The sequence below is a fragment of the Homarus americanus genome, unplaced genomic scaffold, assembly GCF_018991925.1.
Source record: "Homarus americanus isolate GMGI-L3 unplaced genomic scaffold, GMGI_Hamer_2.0 scaffold45595, whole genome shotgun sequence".
Lineage (NCBI taxonomy): Eukaryota > Metazoa > Arthropoda > Malacostraca > Decapoda > Nephropidae > Homarus > Homarus americanus.
In genome coordinates, this window is record NW_024738941.1 from 153,005 (window position 1) to 173,563 (window position 20,559).

The 20,559-nt window shown below is 39.8% G+C and overlaps 1 protein-coding gene across 1 annotated transcript in view; it reads right to left on the reverse strand.

The window, feature by feature from the left end:
* LOC121874396 (neural cell adhesion molecule 1-like) overlaps positions 1-20,559 on the reverse strand; it is a 161,235-nt gene that overhangs the window by 98,553 nt on the left and 42,123 nt on the right. The gene's annotated exons all lie outside the window — the stretch shown is intronic.

A 20,559-nucleotide genomic window follows, 5' to 3' on the forward strand; every position in this document is an offset into this window, starting at 1 on the left:
GTTATTTTCACCTATGTTAGTTTCATGTTTGTTTGTGTGAGTGTGTGTGTGTGTGTGTGTGTGTGTGTGTGTGTGTGTGTGTGTGTGTGTGTGTGTGTGTGTATGTGTGTGTGTGTGTGTGTGTGTGTGTGTGATGAGGGTATATTTACAATAACACTTATACCCTAAGCCTCTACGTGATATAACTAAAATGAAACTACGCATACAAAACATATATCACTTTTCCATTATTTTTTCCTATTCTGTGTGTGTGTCTGTGTCTGTGAATCTCTCTCTCTACACACACACACACACACACACACACACACACACACACACACACACACACACACATACACACACATACACTCTCCAACAAACCATTACTACGAGATAACTTAATCCTAAGCTCCCGTAAAAAAAGATTTATTTTAGTCACCTTCCCAACCAAGTTCTTCTCTTACTATAATATATATTTTTTATACAATACTATATAATTACCGTACTCTCCTATATGTCCATCCCTGACAATCCCACTCAGGTAGTGTACTCAGAGGTAATCAAATAAAGCTTCTGATTGCATTAAAATTACCAGCAAAATGAAACAACCAGGTATATTGAATTTTACCTGTGTGTTGCCTCATTGAATCCTGTGTCGGTGATTATAGTGCAGTCTCCTCGTGTATGTGTGTGTATGTGTGTGTGTGTGTGTGTGTGTGTGTGTGAGTTTGTTTTTTTGTCATTTTTGTATTTCTGTTTGATTTTTTGTCTATATGTTATCTGTGTGCTTTTGTTTGTCTTTCTGTTTATGTGTGTTTTCATTCTGTTTGTTTGCTTGTATTTCTGTCTGTTTATTTGTCTGTTTGTTCCATTCTGTTTGTTTGATTCTTAGTGTCTCTGTATATTTGTTGTCTGTATGTATGTGTGTTTGTTTGTATCTGTTTGTCTATGTTTTAACTTGTCTGTGCTGTTTAGTTTGTTTGTTTATCTGTTTATCTGATTCTTTGCTTCTACTTTATCTCTCTCTCTCTCTCTCACTCAATCATTTCTCTTTCTCTCCCTTATCCTCTCGCTTTCTCTCAATCAATCAATCAATAAATCAATCAACCATCTCTCTCTCTCTCTCTCTCTCTCTCCCTTTTCCGCTCCTTACCAAAGAGACCAATTCCCTGCCAGACACTGCGCAATAACTCCACAATATGACCCACTTCTTGCCAATTGCTCACCTTGGTCCTGGTTCATTCCCGACACCTAAACAACCATCCTGCTGTGGGATATTAGTCTACAGGGAGTATACAGGTAGAGGTTAAGAACAGGTGTACAGGTGTAGGTAAAGAGGAACAGGTGTACAGGGGTAGGTATAGAGTGACAGGTGTACATGTGTAGGTGTATAAGGCTAGATGTAGAGGTGTACGTGTATAGGTGTATAGGTTTATGTATGTACAGTCCCCTTCACTAGTACGTTTACATTCGACAGAAGGAAACTCGCTACAGTAAACACACTACGGAATCAAAGTAAAACAATATTAAAACAAATATCTCAATGTAATGAATTGTGGAATGTTTATATGACGAGCCTCTGTAAACGCACCATTGAAGGGGACTCTGTCTGTCTGTCTGTCCGTCTGTCCGTCTGTCTGTCTGTCTGTGTATGTATGTATGTATGTATGTATGTATGTATGTATGTATGTATGTATGTAATAATGAATAAATATAGCTGTATTTAGGAATATTTGTGCATGACTATACATACATATATAGACAGTTAGGTATATTTTTATCTTTAAACCCCAAGAGAGAGATTCAATTTTAACACACAAGCCAAAACTAAAAAAAAAAAGAAGACATAGAAATAGCAACAGAGAAAATAAAATGATTTTAAACAAAAAAAGACTAGACTAGAACACGTCATGGAAAAACAAACACGTATACAGTTCTTTTTTGGGGGGTATTGTTATTTCTGTCTCCTCCAGGCGGATCAGATTCTGAGGTGAAGGTATTGTGTGAGAAGTATTAAATGGAATTATTGAGGTGATGATTATACGTGAAAACGACCAAAAGGAATATGTTTTAGAGAGAGAGAGCGAGAGAGAGAGAGAGAGAGAGAAAGAGAGAGAGAGAGAGAGAGAGAGAGAGAGAGACTGACAGATAAAACAAATTAAAGACAGTATATCAGAAGCAGGGACACAGAGCATTATAAATAGATAAATAAATGAACACAAGCATAAAAAGGAAAACAAACAAACAAACACAAATACAGCCAAAATTACACAAAAAAGCGAGGCGAGCAAAGTGTATATACAGAGCTACAACAGCACTCAGAGAAACAATCAGACAGAAGCCAAGTATTAAAGCATTAATTCACTACAATAAGTGTATGCAAATTAGGAAGGCAAATTGAAGGGTGGGGGTTGATTCGCTCCTCATATATTTTATAGGTAAACACACACACACACACACACACACACACACACACACACACACACACAAGTGAATACAGACTATGTTGAGGTTTATTGTAACGTGTTGGTTGTGTGTGTGTGTGTGTGTGTGTGTGTGTGTGTGTGTGTGTGTGTGTATTTATGGTTGAATTTGTTCCTACACTAGAGCTGATGATGATGTGTGTGTGTGTGTGTGTGTGTGTGTGTGTGTCTCCCATTGTCTGAATTCTTCTTGATAAAACCACACGCTCAAGTTAGTCACAACAAGAGCAATATTTCGCTGACATTCCTAAGAGGTCGGAATTCTTACTTACATTTTAATTAAAGTCAACCATATACTGTATAAGAGAGAGTTTATAACCGCTTTGTCCGTCTGTGTGAGTGACCTCTGACCTTGACCCCTGACCATGACCACTGACCATGATCACTAATTTTGACCCTGACCTTTATCCCTGACTATGACCTCTGAATTTAATATCTGACCCTTACCCCCTGACTTTGACCTCTGACCATGACCTCTGATTTTGACCTTCTGATATAACAACGCTGAAATCAATAAGCATCGAGATATTGTTCAGGGCGAGGCTCAAAGAAACATTGGAGACGGAACGATACATAGAAGAAAAGTTATGTCGGGGACACCAAAAGATTAACAGACAGACAGCTGGACAGACAGACAGACAGGTAAAATAAAAGACAAGTAGAGATAAAGACAGACAGACAGACAGAGAGACAGGTAGGATAAAATACAGGTGGGGATAAAGACAGACGAGCAGACAGGTGGAGATAAAGACAGACAGACAGGAAAGATAACAGACACGTGGAGATAAAGACAGACAGACAGACAGACAGACAGACAGAGGGGCGGGTAGACAGACTGACAGACAGACAGACAATTACCCACCATCCTAAACTCCACAAAGCGATGTATGAAAATTGTAATTACAAAACCCAAACTTTCAAAGAAAAAGCCCAAATTTAAAAAAAAAAAAAATATTATGAAATATCATGTGTAAAACAAAGCCAACAATAACAAGGAAACAAACAAATGAACTGTACTTAGTTCCCTTTCCCATCTTTCCTCTACCCTTTCCAACCACATTTCATCACCCCCTTTTTCTCCACACATACATTAACCCCCCTTCCCTTTTCCTTCAATTTTCCCCCTTCCTCTTCCCTCATAGACTAACCCCCTCTCCCCTCTTCTTTCAGCCTTCTCCTCCCTCTCCCCTCACACACTCTCCTCTTTTTCAGCCTTCCCTCTCCTCTCACCAGGCTGACTCATCTCCTTATCTCCTCTAACCCTTTCCCCGTCCTTCCCTCACACAACTCCATCCCTTGTCTCTCTCCTCACTCAACCACACTTAACAACTGCCTCTTCCCCCCAATAATATTTAAACCCCTACTTTCTTTTTCCACCTTTCCCTTCATTTCCCCTCACACACGTTTAACCCCTCCCTATCTCCCCTCTCCCCTCACACACACACATATATAACCTCTCCCTTCTATCCCCTCACACGACCACACCTAATCCACGCTTCTCTCCCCTCACACACTAACCCCCCTTCCCTTCTTCCTTCCACGCTCCTCCTCCCTCTCCTCTCAGATACTAACCTCCCCTTCCCCTCTTCCTCTCCCCTCTTTACCAGGCATCCTCTAACCGCACTTTATCGGGGAGAATGGAGGCTTGGGGCGAAAAGGGTTAAGATAAATCCCCGGTCGAGGCTCCCAAAAGATGATGGCCCATCCTTGAACACCCTTCAGGTACCGTCTAGCTGATGGTTATGCCCGTAGGGGATGGAGGCCGATTAGTGCGACGCCTTTGTGTGAGAGAGGGAGGTGAGAGTGAGTAGTGAGTGTGGGGAGAGTGTGGTGTGTGTGTGTGTGGAGGGGGAGAGTAAAGTGTGTGGAGGATGGAGTGTGGTGTGTATGAGGGGGTGGAGTGTATGTGGGAGGTGGAGTTGTGGTGTGTGTGGGGATGTGTGTGGAGTGTGTGTATGAAGGATGGAGTGTGGTGTGTGTGTGGGGGTTCGTGAAGTGTGTGTGTGGGAGAGTGGTTGTGGTGGTATGGTAGAGTGTGTGTTTGTTTGTGGTGGGAAGACTGAGTAGTGGGTAGTGAGTGCGTGCTTGTGGGGTTTTGTGTGGTAGGGCTGTGGTGATGGTGGTGTGAGAGTGGGAAAAATGCCACACAGGGAACTCACTACACATTGAACTCACAGCGCAAGGAACTCACTACGCAGGGAACTCACTACACAAGGAACTCACCTCACAAGGAACTCACTACACAAGGAAATCACTACAAAAGGAACTCACACACATGGAACTCACTACACAAGGAACTCACTACACAGAGAACTCACTACACAGTACAGGTAATACACCTTGAGCTTAATTCTGTAAAACGTTCTAAGTGAATGAAACCCCAGAAAGGAGATTTTCAGAGTTAAACCTGGTATGACGTAATGTATTTAATTTACAAAAAATTACCATACAACAGCGGGCCCTTGTAGTTGATCTGGTCTCCCTGTTATATATCATTATGTGTCACAGATATTAAATTAACAGTTCTGTTGTAAGTCATTTAATCGTTATAGTAACCAAGAGGCTCTGATGTATATTAGTGTATTGGGACAAGTTGTTCAGTATGTGGTAGACTTCTGCTTTAGTAATCCCTGATAATCCGTTTTCTGTGAACCCCAATTTTTTTTTGGAGATTTCTGGTGCAGCGTTTTAGAGAAGGTTATAAATGTGGTCATTCTTCTTATTACCTAGCAACACCACCACAGCTACCCCCTCCACCACCCCTTCCACCACCCCTTTACCACAACACAGCTACCTCCTCCATCACTTCTTTACCACACCACAGCTACCTTCTCCACTCCCTTTACACACCACAGCACAACCAGCTCCTCCGTCACTCCCTTTACCACACCACAACCACCTCCTCCACCATTCCCTTTACCAGACCACAACCACCTTCACCAATACTCCCTTCACTCACCACACCTCAGTCATAGGCTGTAGACATACACACGATAAAGAAAATACAGAAACCAGCATAAAGAGGAACAGAAGCGTTTTATTTATTAATGAACTTTCAGGACCTGACCTAGGCTGACCTGACCTAACCAAACTATACTGAACTGACCTACCTGTAACTAAACTGAACTGATCTAACATAACTAAACTGAAGTGACCTAACCTAACAAAATTGAACTGACCCATCCTAACTGATCTGAAGTGACCTAACATAACAAAACTGACCTGACCTAACCTACTGCAACAAACTGACCTGAACCATCCAAACAGTATTCAATCTTTGCATCATTATACATAATCATAAGTCTATGATTATCTTCGTCTCTTTGTTGTGCAGTATCAATGTTTACTTACGAGTATAATCTACATAATCTAACTTTGTAGCATCAGTTATACATAATAATTTAGCTCCGTATTAAGATCAATTCATGTATACTTTTACCTGTTAAGTTTAATCGAACTTTGATTATTTTTCCGTTAGAACAGATTATACAACAAAAGAGCAAGACGATTCATGTTGCTCGGTATTGTTTTGACTACTACTAACAGTTGGTTGTGTTGATATAGTCCAATGTGTTCCTTTCGTACACACATTCCCAGTCGCAAGCACATTTTTGTTATCAACTTTTTGTCTTTTTTTGGGGGAGGAATACAGATTTGGTCAGAGTTGCTGTGAATTTTCTCTATATTGTTCCCCCCCTAAATTGAAAGGAAAACAAAGATACGTTTTTGGGTTTACCTTTTGAATTCTGCATCAAGCGACGTACACACACAAGTTGGGTAAACATTGACAATGTGTTCACCCGCCAACTGAGATACAACACACCCAAGTTTTTTTTTTTTTTTTTTATTTACATTTGTGAAAGAGTTGTACGAATTTTTACACTCCTTGGTCGGGATTTTCAAAAGCTTCGTACTTATTTTTTCACTAACATGCATTATTTTATCTTCATTAATGTAAGAATTTTTATCAAGAAATTTACACACTAGAGAATTTGCCGTAACGAGATACGTTCTTGTCTCCATTAAGGGATGAAACTAAACTAAGAGAAGTTGAGAATTGTAGTGAGACTTAACCATAATCAGATGCATTTTTATTTTTACACACTCCATGACTACGAGAGACTTGTTTGTCGGTCGCAGCGAACATGCAGAAAGTTTGGGCCAGTTTCTTGCACCCGGAGCGTGGGCAAGTTGGTGGCGGTACTGGGGGCAAGAGACAACCAGTGGAAGGGGGAAGGGTAGATGAGGTAAGGGGAGGGGGTATATGCATGAGAACCTCACCAACTTGGACCATAAAAACTTGGGTGAGTTGATGTTGTCCTGAATGCTTGATTGCTTGAGAGATACAACTTCCCTGTCCTTCCCTTCTAAGCTACAAGTTTACACACCGTTCGTTAATTCTTCTTTTATTTATTATTTATCTATGTATTCATTTATTCATATGTAGTTTTATCACAGTTTATATGTTTTTCATGGTAAGGGTCATATGGTAGTGACCTGGACACTTTAAGGCGTGGTAAAGATCGTGTGGTGGTGACCTGGACACTGTAGTTCGTGATAAAGGTCGTGTGGTGGTGACCTGGACACTTTAAGGCGTGGTAAAGGTCGTGTGGTGGTGACCTGGACACTGTAGTTCGTGATAAAGGTCGTGTGGTGGTGACCTGGACACTGTAGTTCGTGATAAAGGTCGTGTGTAGTGACCTGGACACTGTAGTTCGTGATAAAGTCATGTGGTAGTGACCTGGACACTGTAGTTCGTGATAAAGGTCATGTGGTAACCTGGACACTGTAGGTCATGATAAAGGTCGTGTGGTGGTGATCTGGACACTTTAAGGCGTGGTAAAGGTCATGTGGTGGTGACCTGGACACTGTAGTTCGTGATAAAGGTCATGTGGTAGTGACCTGGACACTGTAGGTCGTGGTAAAGATCGGTGGTGGTTACCTGGACACTTTAAAGGCGTGGTAAAGGTCATGTGGTGTTGACCTGGACACTGTAGGTTCGTGATAAAGGTCATGGTGGTGACCTGGACACTGTAGTTCGTGATAAAGGTCATGTGGTGGTGACCTGGACACTGTAGTTCGTGATAAAGGTCATGTGGTGGTGACCTGGACACTGTAGGTCGTGATAAAGGTCATGTGGTGGTGACCTGGACACTGTAGGTCGTGATAAAGATCGTGTGATGGTGACCTGGACACTGTAGTTCGTGATAAAGGTCGTGTGATGGTGACCTGGACACTGTAGGTCGTGATAAAGGTCGTGTGGTGGTGACCTGGACACTGAAGGTCGTGATAAAGGTCGTGTGGTGGTGACCTGGATACATTCATTCTTGTTTGGTGTATCGATTGGTAATGTATATGTATAAGTAAATGTGTCTTTATGTGTAAGTACATATATGTTTTTTTTTTATATGTACATGCATGTATGTGTCTCTATGGCTCTCTATTTGTCTAAGTGAGGGACGGTGGGGGAGGGAAGCAGGTAGCCAATGAACATAATTTTGGTGGAAAGACTGAGAGAAATGTTGCTGTTAAGGATGGTCTCGGGAATTTAGTTTATTTTGTAGGTTTGCGTGTGTGTTGGGAATTAAGGTTGAGAATGTGATAGTGTGGGAGGCAAGAGACTAAATTAATTATGGATATTAATATTGATAATTACAATGCGTGATATAATTATTGTTATTCTTTTCTGTTTAACTAAAATTTTTAATGTTTGTTACAGGTATGTTTATTAGTAGTGTTTATTATTGTTATTATTGTTATTATTATTATTATTATTATTATTATTATTATTATTATTATTATTATTATTATTATTATTATTATCAGTTTGTAATATTGTTACCACTTCTTTGTTTGTAATATCATAATTACTATTAATACAATTATCATTAACGATGTAATTATCAATTTATTAGTATTCTTGTTATCATCAGTGACTAACGAAGAGAAAACATGAACAAAGGTAACATGACCTATTTTTGAGGACCAATAACTTATAAGTAGAGCAAGTTTGTCATCAAGTAAATTACAAAGAGGATTAAAGAATACTAAGGTTATTAATTAGACAACTTACCTGAATTATATTTCATCATAAATAACTTACTTCAAGACTTAATAATTAACTATCTAGTGGCAAAGAATAGATCGAAGACTTGGTTTACGTTATAACCCTTCGATGGCGATGGTTTAAATTATATTGATTTAAGAACGATGGTTTAAATGTTAACATTTCGAAGACGATTGTTTAAAGGTTAACCTTTTAAGGACGATAGGTTTAATTTTAGCGCTTTGTGGCCGATGTTTTACGTTTTAACCCTTTGCAGACAGTGGTTTCAATGGTTTAAGTTGTAACCCTTTGAGGACGATGGTTTAAGCTACAACCCATAAACTATCATCTTCAAAGGGTTAAATACACAATACCTTAACAAAATAAATCCACACACGAAATTAAATAACTCCAAAAGACTAACGGAGAGGAAAATTGCGAAACCTTTAACACTGTCCAGAGAGAAAACGGCCAGAATTATATATATATTTTCAGGGAGATGTTTGTACCCCGGTGCTAAAAGGAAAGGGAGAAATATACGCTAGGACTCTGAATTCCTCGCCACGCCTCCTCTTAAATAACATGGTTTTACAAAATATTGGTCGTAACTTGTATTCTCTTCATCTAAAAAACATTTATATAAAGGTAGGGGCAATATTTGAGTATTTCCTTAACGGGAGACAAACCAGTATACAGGATTTTTAGGGTCAGTACATAGAGAAGGGAAATTTTTATTCCCAGTATGGTAAAAATTTATCAGCGTTAAAAATACACGTTTGTCTAGGAGCCAGATTGTCCTGGGGTTAAAATTCTGTCTTTTATGTGCACGATCGTTCAGTATTGTATAATAATATTTGAAAGGCAGTATGAAAAAATATTTAGTGTTTAATAAAAGTTATATCTGGTGGGTATAGTGATCAATAACAGTATTTTTCGTTCATACTGACAGTGCTATTCTCAATATAACGTATAGGTAGACATTATATTAAATTCTTTATATGTCGTACTATTCTTTTTTTATTTATTTTTAGTCAGTAACTCAACGCCTATTTTTCTATTATTTTTAAATAAAGAATAAAAACAAATGTCAACTTTCTTTCAATTACAAATTCTTTTTGCAGATTGTGTATATGTGATACGTGTCCATATATATATATATATATATATATATATATATATATATATATATATATATATATATATATATATATATATATATATATATATATATATATATATATATATATATATAGTTTGTCCAATACATAGGCTGTATATTGTATGGCACATTGGGACACGTTAGTTACTATTATTTTCCACAAATATATAACGGCATTTTGTCTCTTTTTTATATAGTTTTGTGTTTCACTTGTGTATTCATGTCTTTCTCAATTATAAATTTTTGTCTCTCACTTATACTCTTTTTTCAGTCACTTATAGAATTTTCTTTCTCCCTTATAACACTTCGTCTCTCATTTGTAATTTTTTCTCACTTATACATTTTTGTCTTTAACTCATACAGTTTTCTCTCACGTATACAGTTTTGTCTAAGGCTTTACAATCTACTCGTATAATAAAAGGCTGGGCGAACCTTCAGGTGATCCGAATATAGTGTTACTGTTACTCTGAATAAAGGCAACACGTACAGTACTTCCCTTTCACAACTCTGCCGACCAAGTGATAGGGTCATAACATTATCAAATAGCCATTTTTCTGTTGCTATTTACTTCCTTACTGTAATGTGGATATAAAAAGATCGACGGAGTTTTCATGGTATTTAAAAAATACATGATGTGAAACAATTTGTAATTTCCTTTCACTAATTCAGTAAAAAAACAGGTACGGTATAGGAACAGGTGCAGATACAGAGTCTAAAAGCTGCATCAGTTAATAAAATACTGAGGAGAAAATTCCTTTATTAAGGCACATCATGTTGTACACCGAGGAAAGTTTAGACTCGTATCATTTCTCTCGTATCAAAACCCTGTGAGGGCAGCGTGTGGAGCCGAGCAAGGCATCTTTAACAGAGCTCACATAATGCACTTCCCGGGACAAGTAATTCTCGCTCTAAATTAGCGGGAGCAGAGCGTTATGTGGCCTGGCAGCGTTTATATACTGCAGTGGGGCAAGACAAGGCTGCGGTGATCTGCTACTGCAGGCTTTTTTTATCAATAATAACACTGGCTAGCACAGCCTGGCCGACCCTTCAGATACTGCCAGGGGGCGGGGTGCTGTAAGGCTCACACACACGACGGTCACCAGCGGTACTCTGAGTCTTATGGGGCGTCTCAGTAGGGTTTAAAATTCGTGGTCGTGTTGGGAAATAGGTGATATCAAGAGGGGGAATGGCCACTCAAGCAGTTAATGTGTGGCCCGGCGGGTGGGTAGTGGTTAGCGGCTTGAGGTGAGGAGTAGGACGGGTCAAGAAGAGAGGGGAGGGGGGGAGTGTGGTGGTGCCAGTTAGTGTGGTCATAAAGACTGTGAGGTCAGCCACCGTGACAGTCATTAGTCGTTCAGGGGAGGTTCAGGGGAGTAACAAACATAGGCAGTTTAGTTACACACGCTACTTCCTCTAACTAATGAGTGTGAATCGCTCAGGAAGGCGGAGAGGTCATGAGAGTCATTCACGACCTCTCCATCTTGCTGGATGAGCCGCTTAACCTTCCTACAACGACCTACGTCACAAGAGTCTCCCTCACGACCAAACCCGTCATTTGCCTCCCCCCACTTCTTCCTCCCTCACATACAACCATCACTACCAACATTTTATTTTCCAGCTCGCTGCTTTGGGGAATGCGACCGAAATAATCCAACTCGGTTTTGTCAGTGTCAGTCCGGGTGAGTCTTCTCCAGCACCTAGATAGGCTACTGTAAGAAACTCAGTGATCAGAAGAAATACACTGTTCAATATTTATGTAACTTCCTTCAGCACACCGGGAGGCAACACACTAACAGTAACCTGGTACCTCACTCACAGACCGAGCTGAGGGAAATATCGGTGATCAGAGATGTGATGATTCTACAGTCTGTCGTGAAAGGGAACACGTGAGCTTTACCGTGTTCGTCATATCTACGGAATGTACCGTATATGCTTACTAGTGACCTGTGACCTGTGACCTTGACTTTTTTCTGATGTTGACTAAAACTAAAACTGTGACGCGCCGTGTTACTGCCAAGGCTGACCAACAGTAAACAGCTCACGAACACAAATCAACAAACCAACAAACATCCTCTCAGACTGAGTCGTTCAGTCAACTGGATAAATCTTCGACCTCATCCAGTAATGAGCACAGACTCATGAGTGTGTCAGTAAGGGAGACAGAGAGCGAAGAGGAAAGACGGAGCTACATTATTCATATCTACCCGGGATCCTTCATCTAGCAGCTGTCCACATCCCCTACACTCAAGACCCGTCGAATAAAACGAGAACTTCTCCTCACCCAGAAGACAAGACCAAACTCTCATGACAAGTAATAACGCGCTTAAGTCCTTGACCGGCATTAAGGATTCGCCTGAGCTACAACTGCCAACCTCTGATCAGGCTTTATGACTAAGCGGAGCTACAGCCACCAGCCCTTCATCAGGGTTTATGGCTGGACTGGGCTACAGCTTCAAGCCCTCAGTAGGACTTTACTACATAACCACGGTATTGCAGACTCGTAACACACGCCAGCATCAGGAGGTTTTATGTATGTGTTCAGTGTTGTTTTTCTCTCGCGCGTCCCTCAAGACTTTAGTAGGGGTGGGGGACGGCCTCAGTCAACTATAAAGCTCTTCAGGATCATCGTAGTCCTTTATCCTGCCTCCTCCCGGGGAGTTGTCGCCAGCCTCCCCACCATCCGCACACGCCACCTCTACTGTCCCACTCACTCACATACCCCGCCTTTAATTCCCCATTCACCCACACACGCCGTCACTACCTCCCCACACACGCCGCCTCTACTTCCCTACTCACACATGCCGCCACTACTTCCCCACTTACTCACACACTCCTCCCACTTATCTGAGTCACAGTCCATCATTCAGTGTCTGAGTCGTGTAACCAGACGATCGTGTATCAGCCGCAGACCCTCCCCTTGCAGTACCCCTGAGCCATGCATCTAGGTGTCATGTATCTCTTGACCACCTTTCACTTCACCTATTCATGCAGAACACGCCCCCTCAGTCATGCAGGGTGGAGTCACATTTCAGTTTCAGAACGTGACCTTTCAGTTCAGCCATGGAGCCAACATTTTCCCTTCCACCATTATATCCACCATTTATAACATTCCAAACCCCAGCCAGCGCTCACCACACACACACACACACACACACACACTGGCCCGAGGGGAGACGTAGAAGGGGAGCGGCTGGGTTAAACACGAGCCGAAAAATATTATGAAGAGAACCTCACCAAATGTAACCCAGATGTAACGTCAATTTTGCACACAATCAGTACAAATATAATAAAAACCCGTGTATATTTTAGTGTCATGCATATACCCATGTCATATATGTGCCTGTGTCATATATGTCATTTAATACACAAAACATGCTGAGAAGAGATTTTAAATTAGTACAGGTGTTTTAGTTATACTAATATCCTGAATTCCTTCTATGAATTTCTTGTTTACAATTTGATCAGTAGAGTAAATGTTATACAAGAACGCTTTGAAATCCTTCTCTTCTGAGCTCTCTCGCTTTGGCAGTCTCGCTTTGAGAGAGATAGAATGATCCTCTGAATTATTACAGAGAATGAATATACCCGATTTCCTTTTCATGGCAACTACTGAAATTAGAAAAAGACCCACTAAATCCGATTCCAGTAACTTATCATGCAGCTGAGTATCTAGTTGGTTGTGATGGATGAATAGTGATGGGTGAATAAATGACGGGTGAATAGTGACGGGTGAATAGTGACGGGTGAATAGTGACGTGTAAGGTGTGACAGATAATGTGACAGGTTAAGACAGTGAATGACAGAGCCTGAAAATTAATTTGAAACACTGGACAATTTATCCTATACACACTACCCCATGAGTACGATGACTTTACCACTTGATTACGATTCTTAACCACTTGAGTACGATGACTTAACCACTTGAGTACGATGACTTAAACATCTGTGTACGATGATTTAACCACTTGAGTACGACGACTTAACCACGTGCGTACGACGACTTAACCACTTGCGTACGGTAACTTAACCACTTAAATACGATGACTTAAAGTGATTTAACCACTCAAAAAGGTGACCTTATATTCAAGGGTTTAAAAGTAACCGTAATCAATAAATCATTTCATTTTACACCAGGAAGTTAAGAATTTATTACACTGAAGGAGATTAAAAAAATTTCGAGTTTAAACTTGAAACAAAAAATTATCAACAAATCCCAAGAATCAACTAACAAAACAAAACAAAAATAAAAAAAATCCCCTTAAACTCAATGTTGTCAGGGTGGAAGTGCGTCATTAAAGACTAAATTACTCTCCCGTATACAATCACATTGACTCTTAAGCTCTTCAGTTTACTTTCGACAAGAGATCCATTCCAGCCAGGTATTTGATCCTAACAAGGTAGAGATTTAGAGAAGAAAGAAAAAATCCGAGGCATAAATTCCAAATGTGGGTCTTCCTTTTCTCTCCTAAGTGATGGTATAGTGTTGATAGGTCATGTGTGAGGTGGGTGAAGGACGCCTCTCTGTGTGGTGGAGGGGTAGATGGACTGGGAAGTAGAGGGCGAGGTCGAGGGGTAGGTGAAGGGGAAGGTAGAGGAGGTGGTGGTGGAGGAGGAAGAGGTGGAGGAGTGGATGAAGGCGGGGGTAGAGGGGAGGATGGAGAAGTAGATGTAGAGGTAGGTAGAAAGGTAGATGGAGGACAAGATGTAGAGGTAGAAGGAGTTGATGTAGAAGCAAGCGGAGGAGTAGTAGATGGAGGGTTAGTTCACATAGATGTTCTCATGTGGGGAGAGGTGAAGTATGTGAACCGATCGATATTGGCCACTCGTTAGGGCTAACTGCTGGAGAAACACTTTGACCTGCGAGTGTGTTTATTATCGAAAAAAAAAGGAGAGAGAAAACTGTCTATATTGGTAAGTCTTTCGTCAACGTGTTCAAGATTCCGTCATATATTCTAAAAAGGGATTTATATTTCTTGGTTATCCCCTCAACCATAACTCACAGTACATAAGAAAATGTTCCTATCCAATATATACAAACCGGTTCCAATTCAATACACAAAAAACGTTCCCATTTCAATATAAGAAAAACGTTGCCATGCTAATATATGAAAAAACGTTCCCATTGCAACAAATCGTATAAATTTCCATCCACATACAGAAACAAAACAACTACTGTATTATGGAACGCAATTTTGTTAAAGTCTTTCTCTCTCCCTCTGTAAAGGTTATTAAGACCTAAGTAGTTTTAAGATGAATTTCTGAAGATTTATCTTTTACTAATCATTAGGGACATTTTATAATATTAATTTCATTTCTCTTTCCCTGTCGAAATATATACAAGGTCACTTATGTATTCGAGAATGGTCATACATTACTCCTAACGATTCTTAGGTTCCTGTTTACAATCTAACTCACGTAAACAATATTTTACCTAATTATTTCTACATATCCTACTTGCCTATTTCCTCTAATCCACGTGTCTGTATTTCCTAATATACGTGTTTATATACCTTGTCCGAATGACCTTAATTTTCCTACCACACGTGTCCATATTTTCTGATCCCATTTTTGTGTTTCCTAAAGCGTATAGGTCTCTACAGGTGACCCACGCTGGTATATTATTCAACCTGGACTTAGTATTGAACTGTACCTCAAACCTGGCTCATCACTCCTTGTTTTTCTCTACTAAACAATAGTAAATAATTTCAGTCATTCATATCAAAGCTCAAAGGTAATTATTCGAAGTTAAAATAAACATCCTCCGTAATTGAACACAGCTTAAATGTAATTAACTAATTAACGCCTACATCTGAATACGGAATCATATCTTTCAACCGTGACCAACTATTTAATTGCAGGTATCAATAAAGCTACATAAGTCATCTAGGGTTAGCTTGTAATTGCCGGTGTAATTAGAAGCTAATTATCTGGTATGCTAATTATGATTAATCGTTTATTTGGTTGTCTATGAGAACGATGAGAGGGGGTGGAGAAAGAGTATTGTGATCGGTTTGTGTGTGAATCGGTCAGTGAGCGAGTGAGTGAATCAATAGTTTGAATCAGTGTAGTACCTGTATCGGTTAGTGAGTGAACGAATGAATCAGTCGGTCCATATTTGTCAGTACGAGTAGATTGAACCAATACGTGTTTGAGAGTCAATTTGTTCGTGTTAGTCAGTGAAGCAGTGAGTGTGAGTCAGTGAATATGCTTCCTTCAAGGGGCGAAAGTTAGTATATTTTCTTAATTTTAATCACGAGGACAAAAATACTTAACATCAATAACTTTTACTCTTGAAACATTTACGAAAAAAAAACTTATTTACTTAACAATTCACTTTCTGATAACTACTTAATAACGATCTGTTTACTGGCTAACTACTTGGTCATTTAGTGATTAAAGAACATTACTGTGTCAAGTACTTTTTTGTTAATAGTTTAATATGTAAAAAAAAAAATCCTATTATGCATTGTTATTAGTATATATTTATCTACGTCTGTTATTTTTCACATTAAATATTGGTCTTCTTACCCACCACTTCCATACCTACCTGCCACTTACCTATCATTTACCCATCACTTACTCACCACTTACCTACCACCTATCACAAACCTACCACTTACCACCTATTTATTATTTCCCTACCACCTACCTACCACTTACCCACTTACCACACCCTCTACCCACCACTAACCCACCACCAACCCATCACTAACACACCACCAACCCATCACTAACCCATCACTAACCCATCACTAACACACCACCAATCACCCATCACTAACACACCACCAACCCATCACTAACCCATCACCACCCATCACTAACCCACCACCAACCCATCACTAACACCCAACCCATCACTAACCCATCCCATCACTAACTCACCATCAACCCATCACTAACCCATCACTAACCCACCACCAACCCACCACCAACCCATCACTAACTCACCATCAACCCACCACTAACCCACCACCAACTCACCACTAACCCACCACCAACCCATCACTAACCCACCACCAACCCATCACTAACCCATCACTAACCCACCACTAACCCACCGAGAAAGTAGTCAGTGGCAATGTCTCTGCAGTGTCTTGAGGGGAACAAAGACGAGAAGAGATTGCCTTTAAGGAACACTGCAGATGTCCAAGGGTCGAGGAGCACCTTACGTCTCCAGGTTGACCCTCGAGTGGTTCTCAAGTCACTCCCAGTACGTCACCTGGAGGACTAGGTGGTTGAGTGGGAGTAAAGTTGGTGTTTGAGTGGGCTATATGGATGAGTGGGTGAACATTATCGTTATATCCAGACCTTCAACTCATCTCCTTACTAATCCTCCTAATCATTTATAGTCGATTGGAACAGATTCGGCTATTCATTTCCAACCAGTCAGAAACTTTTATAGAGGCTCCCAGACGTTCTTTCATTCAGATCCCCCCAAATTATCGATAAAGTTGTCTCCCGAGCTACAACTGGTGACACCGTTGTTTGTTTTAAAATAACTAAACAAAAATAATTTACTACAGTATCCTGATTATTAATAGTTTATGCACATTAATGGGGTGATATCTTATTCATCCATAAATACATTCATCTTACAAGTCAAGTTCTCTCTGTTTCAAATCTTTTCTTACCTTCAGTAATTCACTCACCTTATATGCCATATATCTTAACTATAATGCTATTTCACTTGCAGAGGTAAACATCTCAGGTCTGGTTTTGATCACTGTACATTTTGTGAATAACTGTACATCTATAGTATATTTCTAGGATAGTTGATAGACCTACACTGAGTTTGGTTAGTTCCTTCCATAATTAATTTCCAAGTAATTTTCCACCTTCGTGGTTATGAAAGATCAATATGGCACTGGGGGGAACGGAGGGGGATTGTTGATAGAGCCCGTCCCAGGATGGAGAAAAAGCCGAGTTATTTGCCCTTCTCTTTTGAACCAGCTGTTCAAAACTAGATGGAATGACGTCACAGTGGTGTGGGCTGCCCGCTGCCAACACCGTCCAACTACCTTACAGAACAAGTTACCCCTTAAGTATTATCTAAGTGATTTAAATGACTGGAATTACGTTGTGTCTGGTATATATACACGTATCTGGTATATAATTATGCGGTGTGGCAAATGAAGTCAAATTATTATATGAATGATGATTTATTATTATTTTGTGTGTGTGTGTGTGCGTGTGTGTGTATGTGTGTGTGTGTGTGTGTGTGTGTGTGTGTGTGTGTGTGTGTGTGTGTGTGTGTGTGTGTGTGTGTCTTAATGGAGGCCATATATGAACATGTGAACTGAAGGTCATTATGAAGAATGAGAAAAGCCATATATGTATGATATATAACACACCATGTATCATTGTAGGACTATAATTAAAGGTTGGTGGAGGGGGTTCCCCGACACGCCACCCCAGGTAAACACACCTTTGCTGTGATTTACAGATGCGAGGAACAGGTGGTGGTGAAGGTGGAGCAGTAGGGGTCAGAGGAAGAGTGAGGGGGCAGTTACAGTGTCACGAAAAACGATAATGTGTTGATTTATAGAGCGAATTTAACTTGAAGAGATAAACATATAAACATATAAAGGGATTAGTAAATAACTAAACCGTGAACTAATTAATTAATAAATAGAGTCAACTTGAAAGTACAATTCAATTATAGATAAATATATATATCGATATGTCGAAATACACATTTATAAATTCAACACGGGATATATATGAATCATAGAATTATTTAATCAATATGCAAATTACTTCCAGAAAATATTTAATATTTAAATTAATTTTTATTCATACCTCAGTTCTTAATAAACTCAAAGTCACGATCGTGGCGAATACTGCCTCTAATCTGTACCTTAATCGTCGGTGAACAGAGGTAGTGTGAGTTTCAGCCATCAACGTATTGAGCAATTAGAGAAAAAAAAACATAAAAAAATAGAGAAAGAAAAGTCCCTCTTGGTGTAATGTTCACGCCAGAGGAACACTTAGCTCTCAGCCAGTCACGACACATCTTCTGGACTGTATCATGTCACGTCAGAACACTGTGCATTTCCATTGGCCAATCACTTGCTTCCAAGACTCTCATGTCATACACGTTCCAAAGCAATAATTGCCCACACAACTACCAATGCCCTAGTGCAGCATTGGTAACATCACAGTTATGAAGGTATGTGATTGGTCAATATAATTCGCTGTTATCTTTTATTAATTACTCGAAATACTAACAGTGAACACCACACCTGATAGCCTCGTAAAGTAGAGCCAAAGCCATACAGGTGAGGGCGAGATGTGAGGGTGCCTCCTCCAGAATGTTACCTGCAGGTCTCATTAACATAAACCTTGACTCTCTCTCTCCACAAACACTAAAGTTTCATACCAAGAAATAATATAAATAAATAAGAAAAATCTAATAAAATGCAGGAATTTCTAAGCAATAAGAACATCCTTCTCAAGACCCCAAAATTACCACCAATAATACACGAGCGCGTCTAATGGACCAAGGCTCTGGAGGTTACCTGGTGGAGGTTCTTCATTAATGATTTATACCTGTAACGCCATGACAGGTGTTAAGAGGTGTCTCCTAACTCTGAAAGTCATCTAAGGTGGTTCATTTAATTTAGAATACTTAAGAACATAATAATTTTCTAACTAAAGAAGAGTAAAAAATATATCTTAATTTTATTATGAATTTTATTTATTTTTTGTAAGATAAATGAAAGGAAGCGAACGGAAGTATATCTTTACGTGGAACTGGAAACATTCTGTGTCATGGTGGAATAGTGTCTCTTGAATGTGAGTCTCCAGAGTGACTTAGATCTTTACCACACGGACTTGGCAGTCTAAGGCAAACAGAGTTATTTTTATCAATAAACGAAGATGAAGTACAAGGAATAAAAATATGGGAATAAGTAGATTGAATAATGATATAAAATGGGCGAGGAGACAGAGAAAGCATTATCTCTTCATACCAAATAAAACACGTCCAAAACAAAACGCTAAACGCTTTGTGAAAATTATCAAAGAACAAAGGTTTGACTGTCATCATATATAAGACCAACACTCAGTCATACAGTAACTCTGATCTACACCCTGGAGCTCCACAGACAAGCACTGGAGTGAAACCTAAACTGGAGGTACAGTGTGTCTCAGGACCAGCGATATATTCTCTAGGGAAGACAGGTGGCCATTTACACCTTGGCGAGGCGGGGCGTGTGTGATTGCCCGTCTCAAATGAGGACACTGACCTCTGACTGATTTAGACCTGTGACCTCGAGTATATACAAGCAAGTCATGAGTTTCTGTAATAATTGAGCGGTTAGGACTCAGGCAACTTGTTCACTAAATGTCATGATCAATCATTCACTCTAGAGATGGAATACTCTATCACTGTTTCTTGTAAGGCTGACATATCATTCATTTTAGCAGATTTGGGGTTTCAATGCTTTATAGATTAACGTAGTCTTCGGTGGAAATGAACTTGCGACATTATCTTCTTAAAAACTAATTGAACCAACTGTGAATTAAGAGGAGGAAAATCTGAATTCACTACTTGTTATGACACGTATTGACATAAATCTTATATTTTCCAAATAATGTTGGGTAAACAAGAAAAACAAAATGTTTCAGGACGTTTTGACTCGATTTCAGAGTTTAAGTTCAACGAAGCAGACAAGATGAGACTTTTCAGAGTTGTATGAATCAATCTGATCCGGATGACTGAAACAACACGGGTATATGAAGCATTTACTGAGGCACCATTGTATGAGTCATCACACCGGGTATTGTAAACATATCATTTACCCCGGGCAGACAAGGACACTGTCCAATTGTCTCTCTACGTCAATTTATCTGTTGTAAAGACTGAAAGTAATGCTAATCAGGGATCA